Below are 20,145 nucleotides of genomic sequence, written 5' to 3'. Positions count from 1 at the left end.
ACAGTGTATTATGGTTACCTTAGTCTCACTTTGGTACCTTCATCTGTCAGGTCTCTCTTCCTCCCTCTCATCAGAACACTTGTGATTATAGTAAGGGCATACCAGGATAATCTGTTCAGAGATTTAGTTTAATCACCTGTTCCAAGTCCCTGTTACCACATAAAGGAAAGATTTATGGCTTCTGACCTGAATATTTTTAGGGACCATTATTCAGTATATGCTTTGTCCATCTGGCTATTCTCTGACATTCTATACACAAAACAGTCTTTTCGTTAACACATCAAAAAGCCATAGTTTTCAAATTTAAAGCCATTGAATCTTCAAATTTCATTGTAATTATTATGTTAAATTTATTTTGCTTTTCCTGGATATTTATTTCTAAATTAACTACCACTACCTCACTACCTTGCTGTTATATTTAGCATTAATGTGTCTCTGACCATACTCATTCTTACTTCATGGCAGCCAGGGATGCTTTTCTAAAAATCAAATATGGCCAATGTGATTCTGCAACCTGTACAACCAGAAAAATGAGAAATTATACCCCATTTGATTCAAATGTATGATATGTCAAGATCAGTGTACTGTCATGTATAACTAATAAAAAAATTAAAATCAAATATAGCTTTGCAGTTCAGCTTCTATAGAGACTCTTCTTACTTTAATCATGCATGGAACTAATTTTAAAGTCTATTTTTTTTTTCCTAACAAACTGTTCATTCTAAGTCTCGTCTGAATTCTAATCCCTATTTTCTTTTTTACCACTCAGCATCATACCATCTAGTAAACCATAGGCTCCAACTATGCTAAAAATTACCACTGTTTCATACCTTGTACTGGAGAATTAATTCTAGTTTTCTGTTTGGGGAGTCACTGTTTATCCTTCAAGGATGCAGAGAATTTTTCATGATAATTTTAGTTTTTCTGCAATAAAGAAGAAATGGTGGTACCCTTGGTTCATATTTCTTTTCTGGTCAAGTCATGTGGCCTTAACTTAAAAATTATCACTCTATCTCCTCAACATAATTTGGATATCTGGGAAGTCCTGCTTAGAGCTCATCTTTAAACTCTCAGAGTGTAGACCTTGCAGGAAGAAGGCACATCACAAATGTGATTGTGGCAATTAAATGAATGAGGCCACCAGAAGGAAGTAAGTCCACTTAATGCCTCACTTTGAAATAATACAGCTCAGGAGCTTTCCCTGCCTGAGATTTCTACATAGTCTACATCAGGTTACTCTTCAAAATAATCATTGAACATGAAATTAACTTCTATTTATGACTTTTTAAACAAATTCAAATTTTACTCTTTATTCCTTACAGAGACAATAAAATACATATAGATATGTAAATGTATATTTATCTATATGTGAAACATACACTTGACCCAAAGTTTACTTTAATAGAATTTTTTAAATTACTAAATGAAACATTTGTATATAAATTTCATGCTGCCTTTCCAAGTGATCCTGGATCTTGAAAATTTAAATTGCATACTATAATATAAATAAAGAAACTAAAGGATGAAAAATTATTATTTCAAAATAATTATACTAATAAAATTGATTATACTTTTAACATTTATTTACCTTGTTAGTATCATTAGCCTATTAAAGAAAAAAAACATGTTTGCAAATTTCTCTGATTTTAAAATCTTTGAGTCCTCATTCAAAGATGTCTTTCTCAAATAAATCTCTCTTTTTGAATTAGTATTATCACAAAGAGAGAGGGTTTGATTATTCTTCATAGAATCTCAAAGCAGTATTAATTTTCCAGAAAATAAAATAAAAATCACATTACCAAAGCTACTTAATTTGGTTTCCCAAATCTTCTGGCCAAATGTTGAGTTGTTTAGTCAGGGTTCTTTCTTTACTGTTACAGTGCAGCTGTGGTATGCTGTGCAGATTCTCCTACCACTCCTCTCAGGCTATCTAAGTCCCAACTGTGGGGAGAGTAGGCAGCCAAAAAAATCATAGCTGACTCCTTTCCTAGTATTTGTCTTTACCTGAAGGGAGCTTCCTTACGCAGTGTTATGCTATATCTCCAACTTCTGGCCCACATCCAATTATTGCTTTATGAAGAGATAGAAAGACCAAGCCCTTTTGGCCTCCATTGAAGGCATGTCTGATGAGGTACCCCAGCCCAAGCACCATCTGTGGAATCGCCTAAAGTGTCTTAACAACCATGCTGCAGTTTAAATCATCACTCTGCACATTTCTTTTCCCTTTACTCCCTCACAGACATGGTTCTCAGAGTATTTCACAATAAACTCTGCTTGAAAAAAAAAATCTCATTCTTTATAAAGTTTTTTTTTGGAATTATCATAAAAGAATTATCACCAGAAGTATCCTCAGAAGTAGACAGTAAAATGATGTTTGTAATCTGATTGTCTGTTAGTCATATATGTAAGAAAACTCTCCCTGTAGTTGTTGGTAGAATAAGCATGGTCCAGAAAATGGGGCAGTAGTTGAATTATTAAAACATAATATCACCTGGGAATATTACACCATTTCATACTGAAGATGGAGAGTAGACTGGAAAATGTAATATGGGAGGTATGGTAAAAGTAGAAATTATAATAACAGAATCAGGTAGCTCTTTCTGAAGGCCATCAAGGAAATGAAAAAGACAAAGATTCAAGGTAAATAATTGCCATTTTAAAGAAAGTCTTAAAACAACCTAAGATATATTTCCATAGCTAGAGAATTTTAAAAACTGAGGAGCAGGCCAAGGATTTACCTATAAGCAGAACTACAACATTTTAGAACCCTCTAGTGGTTAACCTTCCCTATTGTTTGAAGTGACATAGAACTTTTGACTTGAAATATAGTATGCAACTTCCCTGCTTTAGAATTTAACACCACCTAAGAGGGAGCTTCACGATTTTGACAAGACTTCAAGATCAAGTCTTCCTTCACACAGAGGTCACTGAACTGTCTTGTATTTACAGAGGCAGTAAAAGGTTTAAACAACTCTTCCAAAAATCTCATAAAATCTTGAATTGGCATTGCTCAGTTGGTGGCCCTTTCTGTTATCTTTAACATCCGAATCTTCTAGTAGGCAAGATATCTATACATTGTGCAATAATTATGTCACATATAATTTATCTTTAGCTTTAGCAAAGCTAGACCATTGTATAAGAATGCAGTACCTGATAACTACAAATATTAAAAGACACATTACAGGTATTTCTGTATTAAATTTCATTAAAATTAGAAGCCTACTTCCCCAATTCCCCTGATTTATATGTACTAGAATGAAATGAATGAGGGATTGAGAAGAAACACTAGTAGAAAAAATCTGTAGGCTTTTCAGTTTTTAAATATCTTTCACTATATCTAGTACCATTTAAAAATATGATAATTTATAATAAATATAGATCACAATTCTCTCTTATTTTATTATTATTTTATACTTTTTGTATGCATATTTACATGTATAGTCATGCATACTGTTCGCTTCATAAAAGGCAAAGTATATTAAGTACAAAGTTAATTTTCTTTGACAAAATAGCACAGTTATGAGAAACTTAGCCTTTCAAAAAAAACCAAATCTATTGAAAAGGCATCTTGTTCATTCACTTAACAGATAGATATTGACAGGCAATAAATACTGGGTATACAATGATCAATAAGTTGAGGTCCCTTTATCCTAAGGCTTACAAGCTGTTAGAAAGAGAAAAGGGATAAATACACACACACATTGTATGCATAAAATTATCACAGTCTATGTTAAGAATAAAAAGAACAGCTGGCATTCAGAATGCTATCACATGTATCTAACAAGAAGGAACAATTTTGCTTGTGGGTCACATGATACATTTTATCACTTTCTGGTAATGACAGATTATTTCTCTGTGTCTATAAGAGTCCTGAGGGAAGGGATTTTGTATTGCTCATCATCCTTTGTTCATTGCCAAACACATTTTGAACCTTTTTTTTTTATGAGTTCATAATCTCTAGAACTAAACTGAAAGCACATAACATCAGTGTTTTCCTGACATTTATTGACTAAAAGCAGTAGTAAGTTGGGTTCCAGGTCTCAAAGTTTCAAGCTGCATATTGTGTCATAACAGCAGAAAACATGATGAAAAATTATTATTTCGAAATATTATCTGGCTTTTTCATAAAGACATACAGCCATTATTTTTCATTTTCAATATAAGATTTTGTCTCATATGCAAGTCAAAATCATGAATATCTTTTTGTTTTGTCTAAGCCTGGATATGTAAAGTATGGGACAAAAATACATAGGAAAAAAAAAATGGCCAGAAAGAATAGCAGAGACATTGATTTCACAATTGTCTACAGTCTGAAGCATGGGAACAGCAACAGATTTTGGCTAAAATCTGTTTAGCCAAAAGAAAGAAACATGTTACAGGGGATAAAATGTATTTAAGGACTCTGGGTTATATAGAATGAAATGCAAGTCTCATAAAGTAAAATATAACTCAACTCCTAAGATTCAAAAAGTGATCTTTGACTGTTTAACCTGAATCACCTGAATTGCTTGTTCAAAATGAAGGATTCTTGATATGCACAGTGCAGAATTACTCAACCAGAATATCTAGTGGTGGCTTCTAGGAATCTGCATTTAACACTTTCCTAAAGGGTATCTGAACTCTTTAATATTCATTCTTAGAAAGACTCTGATCCTAAATTTCCAAATGCTGTTATTTTCTACAAAAATAAATAATCCCTGGTAAACTGTGCTTTCCCCCATCCTGCATAGTCATAGCAATATTTGCACTCTTTTTTCTTCTTATGCAACTATGTTTTCAGTGGCATTATTTGCATGTATATCTCCCTCTTTATTTTTAAATAAGTTGTAAACTTATGTATAGTAGCAATATTATCTTGTTGGTCTGTATATATCCCATAGAAAAAGCAGGAATTTTAATATATAAATCCTTAAATGATTTTGAATTGACTTGAGTGACATTGACTTATAATACACATGTGATGGATGGTGGGATAAGTACTGTGTTGAATTTATTTTCAGGTGTGTGTGTGGGTGTGTATATGGATGTTACTTTAAAATTCTTAAAATTAATTCTGAAATTTATTATTTTATTCATTTTAAAAAAGAATACAACAGATTCATATTTAAACATACTGGGAAACACATTTTCCCAGAGAACAAAAGTCATAATGATTTTTATTTCTCATATATTTTAATGATATGTTCTAAATCTACAAATCTTTATTTCCTTGAATTGTATTTGAGATTGATTAGGTAAGGAATTGCACATATTTTAATATGATTTAGCTGTTCATTCTGAAATCTATCTGAAAACTTCAAATGCTGACTAAAAAATGAACCATATATCATATAAGACATAACTATGGTAATTTTGTTTCTGACAATACCCAACTGTATTAGTTTGATTTGCAGAAATTAACTTCCTTAAAAACAAACTATACATATAATTCAGCACTCAAAGATAAAATCCCTCCTCTCTCTTCTATAAGTTAAGAAGTGTTCCCCAAGAGGAAGTCCTCTGATTGTTTGAATACTATGTATCCATAACATGTTAGACAGAAACATCTGTTAGCACATTTTTTTCTCTTAAACTTTTTTCAGTTATAATTATAACACTTCCCACATATATCTTGAACAGTTGTTCTCCCATAAATGTTAAATAAAATCCTGAAGACTGATCATTAACAAGTAGTTATTTTATGCAAGCATGGCTTAGGTAAAAGACTTTGTACACATATGAAGGTCAAATGGAATCATGGAGGCCTCAAGCAAATTGAAAGTACCTTTTGTTGGATGAACCAATACCCTAAAAATCTGCTTTGTGATTTTTCTAATTTATAAATTTTATTTAAGTTTTCTAAGCAAAACATTATAATTTAGTAATTTTTACATTGAAAATACATTATATATTAAGTAATTGTCTACTCAATTAGAACAGTATATTGCATTCAAATTTGGGGGGTATTTTTATACGATTAAACTTTATTTAAAAAACTGATTTGATTAAACAGTTTAGACTGTACTTTAAGGAATATCTATAGAGTAACAGCTGACCTAATTTCCAGTAACATTTAAAAATAAACTAAAGGAAAATGGCATTTTCTAATCTTTATATTTATTGAACAAATTTATTATCATGATATACATACATTTAAAAATGTAAAGAAAATGGACTAAGAATACAAACAATTATTACTGAAAAGAAGTGACAATAAAAGAACCTGTCAATTTGACATGTTCAGGTATATTGAATGCCTACTTTGGGGGGGGAACATTTATTGGCAGAGGTTCACTAAACAGTTGGTGATGAATATGTAATGAGGAACATAAAAAGTGCCATGACTTATGATTTTACAGCATTGGCCCACTTTACAATAAAAAGCTCCATTTTTTTAGCATATTCATTGTTGTAGTCTATTTGGGTTGGTATAATAAAATAATTTATGTGATTTAAATGCAACAGGAACTTATTTTACATAGTTCTGGAGGCTGGAGAGACCAAGATAAAGGTGCCAGCAAGCTCTGTCTGATCAGGACCTACGTTGCTGGTTCACAGACAGCCAACTTCTCACAGCAACCTCACATGGTAGAAGGGGGTCTTTTTCTAACTTATAAAGGCACTAACTTCATTCATGAGTGTTATGCTCCATGACTTACTAGGTTCCCAAATCCTTTAACCCCCTATACTGTCACTTTGAGAATTGATTTCAACATCAATTTTGGAAGGACATAAACCTTCAGACTATAACAGCTATCTTTGTTAACTAGCATTTGTTGTATATTGTGAAATCCATTTCCATTCAACTTGAATCAATATACAATGGCTTCTGTTACTAGTGTATTTTAATAATTATATGAACTTGCCAATGCAAATATAAAATGAGATGAAAATTTTATTTACCAACATGGAAATATAGCCACAACAGTGTGTTATTTGCATGTCTGTAGATCATGGAAAACTTAGTAGGATTGATTTAGGCAGAGCTAGTTGCCTATTTCCTGTGCAAAGAAGAAAAGTCAATGACTTTCTAAATATCCAGTAGAGTAATTGTGATTGGGAGATATATTACACTTTATACTACTTTTCAAGGCCTTTTTTGAGCTAAGAGGTTTATAGAGAAGTTTGTAGATAAGGAATGTCTCTTTGAATGGACCTTGTCTGATGGACCTTGCCTGGGGAAGATTAAGATGAAGTTGTTTTACTCCACAGAGTGAATTTATCATCCCAGGAAAGCATTTTACTTTAACAGTCCACTTGACTGTCATCACAGGACAGCGAAGGAAGTTCACTGCTGACAAAAGTAGGGAGTCTAGAATCCAAGCTTACCACCCACTGACACATCAGTGTGAGAACATGAACCAAAAGTGGGAAATGAATTCACATGAGATCATATGTAAAGGGGGCGGTCAAAGCCAAGTCCAATGTACTTGGATTTGGGGAGCCATCCATGGGCTGTAAGTATGACTTATATGCTGATGTTGCACGCTTTTTTCATGATCTGCCTGTGATCCCACAAAGTACCTGAGATGGGCATGACTTGCCAAGATGTCAATCTGTTGACTACAAGACATCATCAAGCAATATTCCACCCTTTGAAACCAAATCCCTTGCCTTATTTGGGTGGAATTTTCTCTCAAATGTCCTTTACCCAATAAATAGAGGGGCTCAGGGTGTGCTCACTCTCTTGCTCGACTTTCTGGCTCCTCTTACCCTCTTTCCACCATGGGAGCTTATCTTTGAGGTTGTAAAGGTGTCCCTGACCCCAGCAATTGAGAAAAAGGTATTTTCATGTTTGTGAGGTTTTTTCACCATTTCCTTAGTTACTGATACAGCCAGTTCCTTGAACCCAGCTAATCTTGTCAGCTTGGCCAGCTGGCGACATTTACAAGAAGAAATTCGAAATCCTAGATAATGCAAAAGACTTATGGATGTTTTTCTCAAAGAATCATGTGTGGGATTAAAATTTTTCAGATATCACCCATTCTTTTTGATTTAATAGATATGAGGCGGAGCCCAAGAATTTGTGTTTCTTGACAGTTCCCAACTGATATTGATGCAGTTGGTTCCAGGATCATATTTTCCCTCCTGGGGTCTTATAACATTTCAGAATAGAATGAAATAAAAGTAAAAGTAATATATCTTTTGCTGTTCAGGAAGACACCTTACAAAATAAATAATTCTAATTGTTGGAAGAGCAGGTAAAAGAAATAGATCATGATGAGAAAACAGTTATTTTTAGAAGGACCTTTAATACAGATAATGACTTGTAGATAATTAAGAGTCCTTTGACTTTTGCAAGGGAAACTACTTCAGAACCTGTACCCTGAAAGCATCTGACTAGGCTGAAGAATGAGGAGACAAAGCAAAAACTAGTTGTTGACAGTAGCTCTTGGGGACTTGACTCACACCTGCAATGGAGTATATTATATAAAGGGAATTACAGAAAAATAAATCACCCATGTAATGGAAATTTTTTAAATGAAGCAAAATAGTTACTCTTATATATAATCAAACTGAAGTACTCTTGTTACACAAAACAAATGTGTTTAAGCAACATAGTCACTTGAATAATTATGTCTGTTTAAAATATAGTATTGCTCAGAATAATCAATGAATATACATCACAATTTTAAAAATTCCTACTAATCTGTCATGTCCTATGCTATAGAAAATTATTTTTAAATATGATGAAATTACAATAATATCAAAATTACTCTGGGTTAGGCATGCATGGAATTCCAGTGACTTGAGAAGGAGACTTAGGCAGGTTCAAGGTCAGTCTCAGTAACTTAGTGAGGCCCTATCTCAAAATAAAAAAAAATAATAATAAAAGTCTTGGGATTTAACTGAGTAATAGAGTGTATCTTGGTACAATATATAGAACTGAGTGAATGAATGAATAAATAAATAAATAGAACATTACACTGAGGTATCATAAATGTAAAAACTATACAATCTTTGGAGATGTTGCCAAATACAGATCATTGTATGAAGTAGAAAATCCTGCAAGTAAAATAAATGATACCCTTTGTTTAGTCTTTCATGCTCAAATTAGAAAAGAAAAAGTATAAGAAGAAAAATAAACACAAAAAGACTTTTCATCCTGGAATAGACAACAGTAGAAAATGCATTGTAAGATTTTTCTATCCCTTCATGTAAAAGATGGCAATGCTAAATTTTATTATTATTTCAACATGCCACAATAATATGCAGTGATTATGCAGAAATGATCTTAGTTTAAATCTCACCATACTCCCTTAAGGCATTAAAATAGTGCAGGAAAATTTCAGAAGTCAAGTTAAAGCTAGGTCATGAATAGAATATATGGCTGTATTCATGAAAAAGCCCAGAATATGTGATGAGAATAATCATATTTTAAATTAGTCTACAGCCTCAAGATAATTCTCTAGAATGCCACAATAAATATATCATACATTCCTTTATATGCTGTATTTTTATGGTACATTATTAATGAAACATGAATTATTAAATGCATATTTCAATAATTAGTAGCTGAATTCATATCAAAGCCTATCTGGTGGCAACAAATACAGCTGCTTTAATGAATCTGCATTGATAAATATATTTTAATGTGTCCCTGTCTCCTTCATTTTGAAGAGTGATGTAGTTTTATATGTTACATATGCTTTGTTAAGTTTTATGAATCAGACAATATAAGAGTATAAGGGGAAAAATAGATTCAAAATCATTAGTGATATCAAATAGAATGGGAGAAGTCATTTTTTTTTAGTTGCTCATGAAAATAAGGGAGAAGTCATTTTAAAGTTTTACAAAACTAATGATTTCTCAACAGGCCTAAGGCTTTAATAGTTGGATATAGTTTGTACTCTTCAATTTTATTTAAAAATACTTGTGAAATGGTCCATTCAAGTGAGCTAGGACCAAAATTCCTTGAGGCTCAATGTATCCTTAATTTGTAACAGGGAACCTTGAAAGAAATAGGGTTTCTAGCAGGCACAGCTCTACTGTAAAACAAAACAAGCACAGAAACAAAACAACTAGGCCTATAGAATTTAAGAGATGCCACAATTTGATCATGAAATTTACTCAAAAACTGTTTGACAGATGACTGAATAATTACAGAAGTGGCTTAAGGTCACAAAGCTAATATTCCTGAACAAGAAACCCCAGATCTACTGAGTTTCAGAGCAGAGCTCTTCCTATCACGCTCTTCCTATCACACTCCTGTTTCAGAATTAAACAGTTCTCCACTTGCCAATTTGTATCTTTTGCACACAAGTATCAAGCACCTACTTTAGTCAGTGTAGTAGGCTCTATAGATTCAAAGATGAATTGTAAGTGACCTTGGCTTACATGGGGCAAAGGAGCATGTGAAGCTGCTGAATTGGATAGCAACATTACAGAGTGAAGGAGGAAATGAACTCAGGAAAAAAAATGATGACATAAGTCATAGTTTGTCCCTTTATTCAAAGTCCTTCACTAACTTTCTTCATTTTCAGAGTCATAAAGTGACTCCAGGTCTGCCATACCTGCCTCCACACCTTCTTTCTGAGAAAATCTACTCTTTATTTTATTTGCCCACCACAACCACACCCACCTCCATGTAATGTTTCTTCCTAGGCTAAGCAGACTGTTCGAGAAATTGACATACTGTTGTCATCACATGTCCTTCATCTTAATGCTCCCACGGACACCCATACAATATAAAGCCTTATGCACTTTTTAAATATTTATACAAATATAATATTTTAACTTTTCCTGAGAACCTCAGAAAAATAGCATTTTTGACTATTACTATGTCCATGAATTTCATAATATTTGTCAGACAAAACACAAATACATGATTTAATTTCACCTCAACAGTAGAACCTGTGGATGGTTGGATCACAGTTTCATATACAATACCTTAGCCACTTCTTAAATTTTACTATCTTATTAGTAGAATCCAGAAAATTGAAGATATATATTGGATCAGCTTTAAAAGGGATTTTTCCAAAGGGGTTCCTCTTTGTGTTAGAAGAGAATGGCTGGATATATAATGTAAGGAGGAGGGCCATGTTCAGATGGAGGAGAGAGTTTGACCATGTTCTAGGGGTTGGATATGGATGATCCCTCAAAGTTTCAATGTAATGGAGTTGTGGTCCTCAATGTGGTGGAATTAAGAGGTAATAGACTTTTAAGAAATAGAACCTGCTAAAAGAAAATGCACCACAGGGCACTACTCTTGTGAAGGGTTTAATATTGGTCTACGGGAGCTAGTTCTCATGACAGTGGACTGATAGAAAGTTAGGACACACCAAGAACTTGAGTTCTTCTTCATGTGGCTATTTCCCTTTCTGTCTCTCTGCTAAGGTGTGACACAGCCAAGGAGGAAATCACCAGGATGCCAGTTCTATCTATGCTCTTAGCACTCCAGAACTATTATCAAAATCAATGTACTTTCTAAATAAAATTCCCACTTCAGGTATATTTTTATAGCAACACAAAATGGACCAATAAACCAGGTTCAAGCTATGATCAGATGCTTTACTGTAAGTATCTCCAAGAAATTAAATATGAATAAATAAATATAAATTAAATATAAATAAATAAGTAAATAAATACAAAAATAATTTACTTCCCTGTAGAAAGAGTAATCTTTTTAAACATCAGAACAACAATAGTACTTGTAGCAAAAGGAAGAGAAATAGAAATGAAGACCAGACCAGCAGCACTATCTGTTTACAGAATTCTCATAATTATTGGGGATAATAAAGGTAAATGTAACAATTTAGTAAACACAGTATCACAATCCTGCTTTCTTTTTTAACTATGTGTTTCTTCATAGAACCCTTTTCATTTTGATCAGTGCTTTAAATAAAGTACTTAAAAATTGAAATTAGAACCAAACTTTTAAATTACTAAGCATAATTAATCCAAGAATACAAAAGGGAAGACAAACTCAATTTACATATACTATATTCATGAATCATTAAATAACTAAAGTACACCAAAATTTTAGATTAATAATTAACACTTATTTTTTTCATTTAGTGCATTATAGGCAAGAGGACCACAAGCCCTGGGCCTGCCTGGGCGACTTAGCAAGACTCTGTCTCAAAATCAAAAATAAAAAGGCCTGGGAAGCAGGTCATGGTGGTGTACACTTGTAATGCCAGCAGCTTGGGAGGCTGATGCAGGAGGTTCCTGAGTTCAAAGCCAGCCTCAGCAAAAGTGAGGCACTAAGCAACTCAATGAGACCCTATCTCTAAATAAAATACAAAATAGGGCTGGGGATGTGGCTTAGAGGTTAAGTAGCCCTAAGTGCAATCCCCAGTACAATAAAACAGAGGAAAAAGGTTTGACTCGTTAGGGACATGGAATAGATTGCAATGGAATCTGGATGCTGGTTGTGTAACTGACAAGTTCAGCCTGAATGAATATCTGTTTTTTAAAAATTTTGGGAAAAATTTTTGCACACTTAATTTTATTAACTTTTAATAGTTTAAAGTAGATTTATTATTTTTAGAGTTGGTAAATATTTTAGAAAACACTAGATATTCTTATAACTTATAAAAAATATAATTACTTTCTTGGGTTGCCTATAAACTTATAAATTATCAATTATTTTATAAAACCAAAGATATGCTTACTAAAAATTATAATCCTTTCATTTGTGATTTGTACAGAATCTTAAGTTTACAAGAAATAAGATATACATACATATATATATGTATATTAAGATTCTGTACAAATATACATATATGTGTGTATATATATAATCATTATTTTTTAGAAATACTTATGAAGCTTTCTCGTGGCAGAGAAATGAATAGCAAGCATAAATCTATTAAATAAACAGATATCTTGGATTAAATGGTTCCTATTTTATAACATTCATGTCAGTTTTATTTTTCCTGCACATTGATATTCTCAATCCTTTAAAAGATAAATTGTTCATATTACATTTCATCTTTTGATTTACTTCAGAGAACAACTGAATAGAAATTAGCTTTGAAAGAGGTCATCCATGGGCAAAATGTCAATAGGATTGTTATCCTGCCTAAACAGAATAATGTACAGTATAAAGTAAGAGTGACTTAATTAACTGAAACTGTCTCAGTAGAGTGCACTTTTTATGCAGTGAAAACATAAAAAAGATAGATAACCGCATTATGTCAATTAATCTACTCATATTTCAGTGTGAATATAAGAAATGAGGAAGTATATGAGCTATTTATGTCATGATAAATAGATAATAAATAGATACAGATTCACTCATTTGAGTCTTCACCAACACCATTATTGTCACACAAAATTGTACTTAAGTGTTTCTACTCATAAAAGGTGTTCCTTTGGACATAAAAAGATGAAAAAATAAAAACCACTGTTCATAACATTTTAAATCATTAGTTAAAAGATAGTCTGATATTATTATGAAGTCTATTCAAGGATCCCTCCTGCTTTTTTCTTTTCTCTATACTATTGTTTGTTAACGAGATTAATGAAAAGAGGACATGCTGACTTTCCATCAGGTACAAAACATTTTCTTTTCTTTCATACTATGCTTTTTATTCTATTTGGGGATGATTTCTCACTATCTGAGCCTTGATTGGAGAAACATTGTAACCTACTCTTTAAAGGAAGAGCTCATAAAACCACAAGACCAGGTGACACTCTTGGCCACAAGTCTCCATTTCTTCCTGGCATGTAGCTCCAGGGTTTTAAACAGTTGTTATCAGACTTCATGATCTAGTCAGAAGAAGAGGTGTAGAGTGCTAAGCAGATAAAGACTGCTCAACTCTGCCTGTAATAGAATCTGGCCTGGAATTATTGGATTTAATTACTTTAAAGAAGACAAAAACCTTAATTCTTACATGAAATTTGTTTATTATTAAATTTTGTAATACAATCTGAACTTTAACAATTTTAAATGTTTAATGGTTCCAAATTAGACTTTTGAGGTCAGATTCAGTGCTATACTTCCAAATAAACTACCCCTGTTCTTACTGTTTCAGTCATGTACAAGGGGTAATACTGTTCTGAACTGATTATACCACTGGACAACTTATTTTCTAAAGAAATAGAGAGGTTATCAAAGTGTCAATTCAAAACTAAAAGGTATTTGATAAGATTTTCCCAACAATTTATTGAAGCACAATCTACTAGTTATGACTGTTTTGCTAGTAGATTGATTTTGTTTTTGTCTTTTTAATTTTAATTGTCTTTTTCCCTGTCTTAACTGCCTACAAAAAATCATGTATTAATTTTACAGCCAGATTTTAAAATGTTATTAAAGAGTTATTGACAAAATTGTAACAGGAAGCTCAACTCTCTGTAGAATAATCAATTTTGGTTTACCAGAAAAATAAGATAATGAAACTATTTCAAAACATAAAAAAAGCTAGCTATATATTATTGCAAGAAGAGACAAGGTTTTAAATTGGAAATGAATGTGCTTTCTTGCAAAGCAGTTTATGATGATTTGTAAGATGCCTTACACAATACAGAAATCTCATCCTTCTCTATGCTACATTGCAGCCCAGGGGCTATTTTTCTGGTGAACTTCTCCCTCTGAGGTCATCCAGGTTTTATTTTCATCCATCCTTCCATCACTCCCATTGTAGCCAAACAAGTTTCTGGTAACAGAAAGAAAAGTTTCTTTCCTGGCTTCTGAACATTCCAGCTTTTTAATAATCTTTAAGATTCTATTTCTAATGAGCAAACTTTATTTTAAACTTTATTTATTTTAGACTTTATTTTAAACATTCATAGAGTAAAAATCTATTGTTCAAGATCAGAAAATAAGTACATATCTGGGATTTCATTAATACCATGTATATTAATTTTCTGGTAAATTCTTTTACATGCATGTGAGAAGAAATGTCTCTTGAATAATGAATATGCAGATGCAGGACAGACCTTGGTGGCAGTTCAACCTATATAATTATAGGTCATCATTGAAAACAGACACAGTCAGCCACTAAAGACAATCATTGTCAGAACATTGCCAGAGGCTTGTGAAAGTTCTTAACCTATAGATATGTCATGACTTTGCTTGGGGCTAGAATTTATCCTTAACAATCTGTCAATTGAATGAACAACAAGAAGTGGCAAATTATTTTGGTATCTGATCAATTAAACCCTACCAGTAAGCACCTCAGGCATTGGCCCTATTTGTTTAGTCAAACTGCCTGTCTAAACATGGAGAAAGATAACTTTATTTCCTTCTTTGCCCTTCATGATTTTCTTCCCTCTCCACATCTAAGTAGTTCTAGAAGAAATAACTTGGAACAATTTTGTCTTCCTTTAGTCAAACTCCGTGTCTAAGTGATATATGAAAATAAGTATTTTAAATGCAAGATTATCCCAGTAGGATATATAATGATTCATATATAAATATCTCTGAAGTAGGGCTGACTGAATAAGGATTGTTAGATAAACTACTGGACATGCTGTTGATTTGAATTTCCGATAAATTGATATTTTAGAATACGGAAGTATGTCTCATGGAATATTTTTGGTGGCTGAATCTGGTAATTATAGATTGAATTTATATTGTAGATCAAGTGTAGAGTGAGTATATTGAAAATTTAGTTCAATCTGGAGATCATTAAGTTGAGATAAGAAAGGCAAATATCACATGATATCACTTATATGTGGAATCTAAAAAGTTAAACTCATACAAAAAATAAGTAGAATGATGGCTAACAAAGGCCAGCTGGGGCAAGGTAGGGTGGATAAGGAAAAGAAAGATGTCAATCAAAGGGTTCAAAATTTTAACTAGATAGAATAAGAATTAGTTATTTTTTGCACAGAATAGTGACTATGATAAAAATAATAAATTGCATATTTTAAAATTGCCTACACAGAAGATTTTAAAATATTTTCACTGTAAAAATATTATGGTCAAATATTATTAGTATGTGAGGTGAGGCAATGGATTTGTTAATTAGCCTTATTTCATAATTCATAACTGTAAAGATATCAAAACACCATCTTGTACCCTATAAATATATATATATATTACTAATTAAAAACAATATGTAAAAATTGGGTTCAAAAATTTACATTAAAAATTACTGTGGAAGTTTTCCTTAATTTGCTGGACATTTTACTGTCCTGTCCCAATTGTTCATACTCTTCTCTCTTAAGATTTTCTTTTTAAAAAATTAATTAATTATTATTTTTTTAAAGTTGTAGTCGGACAAGATTTCTTTATTTTATTTATTTATTTTTATGTGGTGCTGAGGATCAAACTCAGGGCCTCACATGTGCTGAGCAAGCACTCTACCGCTGAGTTACAACCACAGCCCAAGCTTTTCTTTCTTATCACAGTTTTCCAGAATCCAGCTAGGCTCTCTAGATGCATATCACATCCATTTTCACCCGGCAAATGTTTTATTTGTCATTATCACAAGGGTGACTTTTTTATGTAGCTTTTTCTATTCTGTTTGTTTTACTTCCCAAGATTGAGGCAAATAAAGAGTTTTGTCAGTTTAGATTTCCATCCACAATGCTATTAAGGCACAGGTCAATTTCTATTATGATAAAGAATATTGTGATTAAAAGAGAATACAGATTTTTTTTTAATTTCTGTGCATTAAGGACTGTATTCATCAAATTATCCTCTTTTAAAGACAATTAGAAGGGCCAAATGTCATTGGACAATACATAATAAATTGAAAGTGTTTTGCACACTATATTCTTTTTCATTTTTGTGACTTAAATTTTATATTTTGTTTGTATTTTACTGATACTTCATTTACTTTAAATGTATGTTTGCAGTTTGCCTCAGAATGCTAAAATATGTTTTTAAGAATCAAACCAAATTTTTTTTGTAATCACTGATACATATTTTCTCATTGGTCAGACTCAAGACAAAAGAAAAAATAGTGGGCAAATGACAGAAGTCTGGTGACATCTGCTAACTGGATTGGCAAATCTTAAGAGATTCGTCAATTTTCTCTGTCCATTAGAATACAGCAGAAGCAAACTTCCTAATGGCTAAAATATAGCATTGAGACCATATCCTCAAAGAAAGATTTCAAGGAGGACCCAATATGGCTGCCGGCAAGGAGGCAGCACTTTCAATGCCTCCGCAGTAACGGGAGCAGAGAGGACCATTAATTCACCTGCATGCGGCCTGCTGAGGGACTTCTAGCAAAATTCCGCTGAAAGGAGACCTGCCGGGAATTACAAATAAATTTATAGGAGTAATCAACAACTCAGTAGTCAAACAGAACAAGAAGCAATATGAAAAAGCAAGGAAGGAAAGGAGTACAAACAATGCAGGAAGGCCTAATATCCAGGAGAATATAGATTCATCAGAAAAATGGTCATATAAAGACCTCAAGGAATACCTTAGACAGATGGAATGGAACCTTAAAGAGGATACGAGACAGCAAATTCAAGCAGCAAAAGAACACATTGAGAACGAATTACAAAAACAGACAAAAGAAGAAGTTAAGCATCTTTATCAGGAGATAGAGATTATAAAAAAGAATCAGACAATAATCTTAGAAATGAAGGAACTTATAAACCAAATTAAAAACTCAAATGAGAGTATCACTAACAGAGTGGAGCAAGTAGAAGCCAGAACGTCAGATAATGAAGACAAAATATATCATCTTGAAAAGAGTCTAGCCAACTCTGATAGGCTGGTTAAAAATCACGAGAGAAGCATCCAAGAGATATGTGATAACATTAAAAAACCAAATTTAAGAGTGATCGGGATAGAGGAAGGCACAGAGATTCAAACCAAGGGAATGTGTAATCTACTACATGAAATAATTACAGAAAACTTTCCAGAAATAAAAAAGGAAACAGATATACAAATTGTAGATGCATACAGAACACCGAGCATACAAAATCAAAGTAGACCAACGCCAAGACACATTGTTATGAAGATATCCAATATACAGAACAAAGAGAAAATATTAAAAGCTACAAGAGAAAGGAGGCAGATTACATTCAGGGGTAAACCAATAAGGTTAACAGCGGATTTTTCATCACAGACACTGAAAGCGAGAAGATCCTGGAACAACGTATTTCAAACACTGAAAGACAATGGATGCCAACCAAGAATTCTGTATCCAGCAAAATTAAGCTTCAGGTACGACAACGAAATAAAAATCTTTCATGATAAACAAAAGCTAAAAGAATTTGCAGCCAGAAAACCAGCATTGCAAAATATCTTGAGCAAAACACTACACGAGGAAGAAATGAGAAACAATAACCAAAGCCAACAGTGGGAAGTGCCCCAGTAAAGACTGACGGAGGGGGGAAAGCTAATCATGGAGAAATAAACTAAATTTAAAAAAAAAAAAAAAGAGAGAGACAAATAATCAAACATGGATGGAAGTACAAACCATATAGCAATAGTAACTCTAAACATTAATGGTTTAAACTCTCCAATAAAGCGACATAGACTGGTAACATGGATTAAAAAAACAAATCCAACAATATGCTGCCTCCAGGAGACACATCTGACAGGAAAAGACATACACAGGCTGAAGGTGAAAGGTTGGGAAAAAATATACCATGCACACGGTCCTCGCAAACAAGCAGGTGTGGCCATCCTCATATCGAACAAAATCGACTTCAAGACTAAGTTAATCCAAAGGGATAAGGAAGGCCATTATATACTGTTAAAAGGAACCATTCACCAACAAGACATAACAATTATCAATATTTATGCACCAAATAATGGTGCTGCGACGTTCATAAAACAAATTCTCCTCAAGTTCAAGAATCAAATAGACCACAATACAATAATTATGGGTGACTTCAACACACCTCTCTCACCATTGGACAGATCCTCCAAACAAAAGTTGAATAAAGAAACTATAGATCTAAATAACACAATCAATAACCTAGACTTAACTGACGTATATAGAATATATCAACCATCATCAAGTGGATATACTTTTTTCTCAGCAGCACATGGATCCTTCTCAAAAATAGACCATATATTATGCCATAGGGCAAACCTCAGTAAATATAAAGGGGTGGAGATAATACCATGCATTTTATCTGATCATAATGGAATGAAACTGGAAATCAATGATAAAAGAAGGATGGGAAAATCCTATATCACATGGAAAATGAACAATATGTTACTGAATGATCAATGGGTTACAGAAGACATAAAGGAGGAAATCAAAAAATTCTTAGAGATAAATGAAAATACAGACACAACTTATCGGAATCTATGGGACACAATGAAAGCAGTTTTAAGAGGGAAATTCATCGCCTGGAGGTCATTCCTCAAAAAAAAGAAAAACCAACAAATAAATGAGCTCACACTTCATCTCAAAGCCCTAGAAAAGGAAGAACAAAACAACAGCAAATGCAGCAGAAGGCAAGAAATAATTAAAATCAGAGCGGAAATCAACGAAATTGAAACAAAAGAAACTATTGAAAAAATCAACAAAACTAAAAGTTGGTTCTTCGAAAAAATAAACAAGATTGACAGACCCTTAGCCATGCTAACGAAGAGAAGAAGAGAGAGAACTCAAATTACTAACATACGGGATGAAAAAGGCAATATCACAACAGATGCTACAGAAATACAGAAGACAATTAGAAATTATTTTGAAAACCTATATTCCAATAAAATAGAAGATAGTGAAGACATCGATAAATTTCTTAAGACATATGATTTGCCCAGACTGAGTCAGGAGGATACACACAATTTGAACAGACCAATATCAATGGAGGAAATTGAAGAAGCAATCAAGAGACTAACCACCAAGAAAAGCCCAGGACCGGATGGGTATACAGCGGAGTTTTACAAAACTTTTAAAGAAGAATTAATACCAATACTTTTCAAGTTATTTCAGGAAATAGAAAAAGAGGGAGCTCTTCCAAATTCATTCTATGAGGCCAACATCACGTTGATTCCGAAACCAGACAAAGACACCTCAAAGAAAGAAAACTACAGACCAATATCCCTGATGAACCTAGATGCAAAAATCCTCAATAAAATTCTGGCGAATCGGATACAAAGGCACATCAAAAAAATTGTGCAACATGATCAAGTAGGATTCATCCCTGGGATGCAAGGATGGTTCAATATACGGAAATCAATAAATGTTATTCACCACATCAATAGACTTAAAGATAAGAACTATATGATCATCTCGATAGACGCAGAAAAAGCATTCGACAAAATACAGCATCCCTTTATGTTCAAAACAT

The 20,145-nt window shown here is 32.8% G+C and overlaps 1 protein-coding gene across 1 annotated transcript in view; it reads right to left on the bottom strand.

The window, feature by feature from the left end:
- Eys (EGF-like photoreceptor maintenance factor) overlaps nt 1–20,145 on the bottom strand; it is a 1,514,165-nt gene that overhangs the window by 1,080,630 nt on the left and 413,390 nt on the right.

This window comes from Callospermophilus lateralis, chromosome 6 (assembly GCF_048772815.1).
Source record: "Callospermophilus lateralis isolate mCalLat2 chromosome 6, mCalLat2.hap1, whole genome shotgun sequence".
Classification (NCBI taxonomy): Eukaryota; Metazoa; Chordata; class Mammalia; order Rodentia; family Sciuridae; genus Callospermophilus; species Callospermophilus lateralis.
The sequence above is the reverse complement of the archived record's forward strand: the minus strand, read 5'-3'. Positions and strand labels throughout refer to the sequence as shown.